Raw genomic sequence first — 6,515 nt, 5'->3', positions numbered from 1 at the left:
ATGATTTTTTGCCATAATAAACTTTAAGCTTAACATTTAAATTAAACCTGTTTAAAGTAAATACATCATATATTATATTCATCCATATTCATTAAATACAACATAAACCAGTTCAATAGGAAATTAAATCTGATTTATTCACATTAAGTCTATTTAATCGTTTCACTGGAATTCATTGGATCCACCTGAAGCACGCGGGCACACCACTCTTTCATTCCCGAATAGACCTCGTGCTGATGAATGGACCGAGTTTGGTAAGCTTTTTATCCGTTTAAGTTAACTAGAAACCGATTATTTATTAGATGTCCACATGTTTAATGGGGAACATTAGAATAGATGTTCTGTTACTGAATATAAGCGTTTCTTTATTCATTTAGGCGAGTTATCTAGCACTGTAACTAGCACTAGCTAACTATTTAGCTAACTAGCTGGGTAACCTGGCTAGGAAAATAGTCATGAAACACCATAAATATGCTATTGCTTTCACAATGGTATCGCAAATCCCTTGGCTTATGTTGTGCAACGGCTTGTGCCCTTAGCATTTAGGCATGGTTTACGTCAGGTGGCTAGCACTACGACATTGGGTCTGCCAAAGCATTTAGCTAGCTATCGTATTTCGCATGTCCCCGCGATTGACTGGCTCCTGGCCGGGTGGAATCGAGGGAGTGGTTGCCGACCGTACACGTCCAGCCGTTGAGTAGGGAGTGAGAGCCTGTTGTCGGGAGTGTACTGGTAATCTATGAAAACGTGGTTGTTTTGATAAAACACAGTTCGAATATATGCTATACTTTGCCATCTCCAAATGTATTAAAACGTCCAAAGATGCCATATTACCACAGTTTTGGACGAGAGTTGGTAATGACGGCTGTTGGGGGGGGGGGGGGGGGGGGGGGGTTCATGCCCATGGACTTACATTTATCGTCTCGTGTGAATTGTCACTTATAGCCTACTTTTCCTCAATTTTCATATTCAGGTATTCTCTCTTTGGATTTACTTTGTGAAAACCAGGGCAACCTCTTAATAGTAAGTATTAGTGGCATTTTTGTTGGGTTTTCTCTACTACAATATTGATCAGCTAATCTGTCCCTTCCACCCTTTTATTTTTTTTCTGCAGGTTTGATGATGACGACCTAATTTGAGCTCAGCGTTATTCTTGTAATTTAGTGCTCTTCAGATCACACTAACAGTTTGCCTCTGGATCAATCTCCTAATCTACTAATGTGTACAACTGTCAATAAATGTATTTGTTTTTTATTTATTTTCCAAATTCCTTTCCAGGCTCCTTGTTCTCGTAATAAATATGGATAATTGCTCTAATGTATGTCCTACCTTCTTATTTCTTCGCAAAATGATATTTAACTTGTGTTTTTGTAAACAGTGATAGCTGAATTTCAGCAGAATACGAAAACTGAGGTACAGTGAAGACTATTTAAGCCCAAAAGTTAAAATGTATGCATTTCAATTACATGACAATTTTCCATCTATTTTGATCACATAACTCCAATGTAAAAAATGAAATTTCAATCCATCTTTATTAATCATGTTCATGTAATCTAACCAAATACATTGGGTTTATGCATAATACCTGAGTAAGTCCAATTTAATTGATTAATGTTGAGTTTATCTAATTTATTCATGTTGAATGAACATGATTAATAAACATGGATTGAAATGTCATTTTTTACATTGGAGTTATGTGATCAAAATAGATGGAAAATTGTCATGTAATTGAAATGCATAAATTTTAACTTTTGGGCTTAAATATTTTTTTGAGTGAAGTGTTTTGGCTCACATTGGAAGAGCATTTTTTTGTCCCAAACACCACATGACATTTTGTGGTAAAATAATAGCCCCGCAGTGCTGTTGTAAATGAACGTATGCCTTTACAGGTTGTGGCAGTCTGCCTCAATGCTGTAATTGGGGTCAAGTAGGACTCCTCTTTCACCAAGCAATGCTCTCTGGTGAGTGCCCTCCCTCCCCCTCTCTCTCTCTCTTTTTCTCTCTCTGTCTCTCTCTGTCTCTGTCTCTCTCTCTCTCTCTCTCAAACACACACAGTCACACTCCCACACGCCCACACAAACACACACACACAGCCACACACACACACACACACACACACACACAAACATTATGCAAAAGGTAGAAGGAGAGCCAAAGAGTGAGAGAGAGAGAGAGAGAAGAGAGAGAGAGAAAGAGAGATGAGAGAGAGAGGGGAGAGAGAGAGAGGAGAGGAGAGAGAGAGAGAGAGAGAGATAGAGCGAGAGAGAGAGAGAGAGAGAGAGAGAGAGAGAAGAGAGTGAGAGAGAGAGAGAAGAGAGTGAGAGAGAGAGAGAGAGAGAGAGAGAGAGAGAGAGAGAGAGAGAGAGAGAGAGAGAGAGAGGGAGGATAATTGTTTAAGAAAGCCAAGAAGAATTGAGTTAACGGTTAACGGTTGCCATTTCGTTGGAGAAGGAGTGAATATAAGGGTGTGAATTTGTGATCCATATGTTTCTCTCCTCCTTCCACAGTATCTGGCTGAATCCTCCTCCCACCCCATCTCTCTCCCCCCCCTCCCCTCTCTCTTCTCTCTCTCTTCTCTCTCTCTCTCTCCCTCTCTCTCTTTCTCTCTATCTTTCTCTGTCCTCTCTCTCTCTCTCTCTCTCTTTCTTTCCTCTCTCCCTCTCTCTCTCACTCCATCTCTCCTCTCTTTTCTCTCTCTCTTCATCTCTCTCTCTCTCTCCTCTCTCTCTCTCTCTCTCTCTCTCTCTCTCTCTCTCTCTCTCTTTCTCCCTGATCGGCTCAATTCCATGTCTCTGTTGCCTCATCAGGAAGGTGTACACTATTTAAGTACAGTATTCATTGATCTGATATGTTTTGCCATGTTTACATTTTTTATAAGTGACCTTCCCCAGTGAGGGGATGAAAACAGCATGGATATTAAGAATAACTGAAGCATAGGCCTACAGATATTACGTTTATGATAAATCTCATAGAAGGGGTACATTGGTTCAAATGGATGATGCAGGGCAGTCTCCAAATGTCACTACAGCTATGGCCCGGGATTCTATCAACCGATGTGTGCTTTGGGGAGTGAAGCTGGGGAGGGGGAGGAGGAGGAGGAGGGGGGGACGTGGATGAAGGGCATCCATCCATCCTTCCAGAGCTCAGGAGGGGGTGCACATCATAGAGGACGGTTGTCTCCCAGAGATTTACAGCTCACTGATAGGTGGATGGCCAGATAGCAGCTAAAGCCATCCTGGTACATCTGCTAGCTAGAACATCTGCTTACGATCCTCACCTCCTTCTCCATCCCAGTCCCGCCTCCTCCTCCTCCTCTTCCTCCTCCTCCAAGGGACCACAGTTGTCGCAGCAACCGCCTCACCATGGCAACAGAAATGGCTGTGTAGTTTATGAAGGTAGGGAACAGGTGTAGAAGAGTGGAGATAAAGGAGAAGGGCGGAGCGAAAGGGACAGAGAGGAGAGGAGGAATGGAGAGGAGCTAGAAGAGAGAAAAGAGGAGGAAATAAAGGTGATTAAAGGAGAGGAGAAGAGAGGAGAGAACAGGATTGGTGAGAGAACAGGAGGGAGGAGAGCAGAGCAGAGCGGATAGGGGAGGAGAGGAGAGGAGAGGAGAGGAGAGAGAGGAGAGGAGAGGAGAGGAGAGGAGAGGAGAGGAGAGCAGAGCAGAGCAGAGAGGAGAGGAGAGGAGAGTAGAGGAGGCCAGAGAGGAGAGGAGAGGAGAGCAGAGCAGAGAGGAGAGGAGAGGAGAGGAGAGGAGAGGAGAGGAGAGGAGAGGAGAGCAGAGAGGAGAGGAGAGGAGAGTAGAGGAGGCCAGAGAGGAGAGGAGAGGAGAGGAGGGGGAGGACAGGAGAGGAGATACGAGAAGAGGTGAGGTGAGGTGAGGAAATTAAAGGAAATAGAAAGAGGAAAAGTATGGATTAGGAAGGAGTGCAGAGATGGACGTGCAGGGAGAAGAAGAGGACAAGGAAAATGGAGCAGAGTGGGGAGGAGACACCAAAGGGTGAGACAAAGGAGTCAATGATCAAGCAAGGCTGCAATGCAGACCGAAAGAGGGGGCTGCACAATTAAAAAAAATGAAGGAGACAGATTAGAGAAATTGAGAAATGGAGAGAAGGAGCAAAGAAAACCAAAGCAGTTTTCTTTTGGGAAGCCAGGAAGCAAGTGCTCAGAGCTTTTGATTCCTGAACGATAACTAGGTCAGTACTAATCTGGTCTCCAGTTAAGAAATAAATAATGCATTGAACCAAACACAATTTCGAAAAAAAAAGGGGGGGACCACAAGGCTAAAACTGCAGTGATAAACCCTTCAGGGTGCAGCGTTCAACACGCTGAAACCTCTCATAAGCCGACCTGTCCACGCAGCAAGCAGCATCGCTGAGATGGACACCTGACCAATGCTGACGGTGATGTGACACGGACACACGTCGGTCAGAAAGACGGCGCCTCTCTCTGTATCCTGGGCTCGTTTGGTGAGCCGGCTCATTGGAGCCGAGACTCGTGACTCAGTGAGTCTTGTTGTTCTCCCATCTGTGTGTGTCAGCGATGGCACCGCTCCAAACACGGAGAGCCTCCAGACAGATGGGACATGTGATAGGTCACATCTGGTGAGGTCCGGGGACATCAGCAGAACAGTGAGACGCGTGACGAGATGTAAAGACACCGAGGAGAGGAGGGGAGACTGCAAACGATAGGACGAAGAGAGGTGAAGAGCATCAACACACATAATGTGTGCCAGACCAAATCTGTTTTTGTTTTCTTCAAGTAAGCACGCCGGCCTCCTGTTGAACTCCATGTTGGTATCCGGGACGCTGGTGCAGGCCCTGACGTTTCCTGTGCATTAATAGCTTCTCTCCCATCAACATCCATTCCCCCGTCTCGCACAATACCCCAGCACGGGTGGTACTCGTATTTTCTAATTTGTCTGGATGTTTAAACCAAACAGACCCTACATCATGGCAGGAATGTAGCGTCATCCTTCAAGTCTCTCCAGCGTGTCCACACGATGCATGTGGTGTACGCCTACGTTGCATCAGAGAGGTTAGAGCTATGAAGACTTGGGTTGCAGGTTGAATATCCTGTGTGATATCACGGCCATGGAACCATTGAGCCACTGAGTACTGGATGGTGGACACCCTCATGTGCCCTCCCTCAGCCAGCCATGCTCCCAGGGTCAAAGAACATCCTTCAAGCAAGAGCTTTAGCCTTTACAAGATGGGATCTGCCCTAGTTCTTCGTTAAGCTCAGAAGAAATGTGGCATTGCATTCTAAAAAGTGAGGGTTGATTCATGTGTCAGAAGACATGTTTAACAAACCCAACTGTGAGCTGGAGTATGGGCTTTGGCCATCGAAGGGGTCCTGTTTTTCAGAATAAAAGTCCTGCTGCTCTTACATCAGTGAATGCACCAGTTTGGCAGATGCCGGTTATAATGGGTCCTGTGCTTCTTCCAGAACAATGGGTGACCTCACTGCGCGATTGGATACCAAAGATGGTATCTCTGGTTACAGTTGCCACAGAAACGAATGCTAATGGTCTGTGTTCTGATCGCTGCTGATGACAGCCTGGTTTGGACAGTTAATTCCTATTATCGGCCAAATCATTCCTTTTCACTTATCACGCAAACACACAGACACACACACAGACACGCACACGCACACACACACACACACACACACACACACACACACACACACACACACACACACAAGGGGATGGTGGATGTCATGATCTTATCTAGGGGTGAATGATTCAGCAATGGCTATTTTGATTCCAAGATCTTACAACATTAAAACATGGCTGCTAATCACACAATGTAAATAGCATTGACATGAAAGGCCTGCCCCCCCCCACTGAGAGTGCTTCACACAGCTGCATGCTGTATGCTCATTCTGCCGCACTGCATAGAAATCCCTTGATCTACTCGTATTGTATTTCAAAGTACTATCCAAATACCATTATTGCGGTTTCCATTCCCTGATTGCTAAACGCGAGGCGGGGCGTGTCACTTGGCAAGGGACGTGAAGTGACGCCATTCACCTGCCAAATTGGCATCAAGGGGAGCCAATCAGATTGAACCATTTCGGAACCATTGTTCGGGGCTCTCCCTATGGTTTGATTTGAGTGTTTGGTTATTCATAAAAATGGGAACACAATCATTATTCATTTATTTAGCTGCTCACTGTGCCTCATGATGGCTGAATCAAAGGAAGAGGGCGGAGCTCCACGAAGGATGGGAAGCTACGATAGGTCGGAGCTGCTGTCGGGGAGATGATAGTGTGGGGGAGCACGATGTCATCAACTGTGAGAGAAGGGCTTTGGACCGATGAGCTGAGGGAAACGTCACACATGGAACTGCAGTGTGGAGAACTTCTTCTGCGTTTCGTATCACAGTCTCAGGATTGTGATTTTATTCGGGAGAAGATGAGATGAAAGTATGTCCGTAAGGCTTTTATCTCTTTGTCAACTCTCTCTCTCTCTCACCCTCCCTCTGTATGTCTCTGGGTCTGTCGGTCAGCGT

At 45.3% G+C, this 6,515-nt stretch overlaps 1 long non-coding RNA gene across 1 annotated transcript; it reads left to right on the top strand.

Annotated features, from left to right (window-relative positions):
• Positions 1–1,522, top strand: LOC130386404 (uncharacterized). Its single transcript, XR_008896120.1, has 3 exons — positions 1–254; positions 974–1,023; positions 1,115–1,522. It is a non-coding gene; the product is annotated as an uncharacterized LOC130386404 (long non-coding RNA).
• Positions 1,523–6,515: the final 4,993 nt, after the last annotated feature.

This window comes from Gadus chalcogrammus, chromosome 7 (assembly GCF_026213295.1).
Source record: "Gadus chalcogrammus isolate NIFS_2021 chromosome 7, NIFS_Gcha_1.0, whole genome shotgun sequence".
NCBI lineage: Eukaryota > Metazoa > Chordata > Actinopteri > Gadiformes > Gadidae > Gadus > Gadus chalcogrammus.
This window is presented reverse-complemented; position numbering and strand designations above follow the sequence as displayed.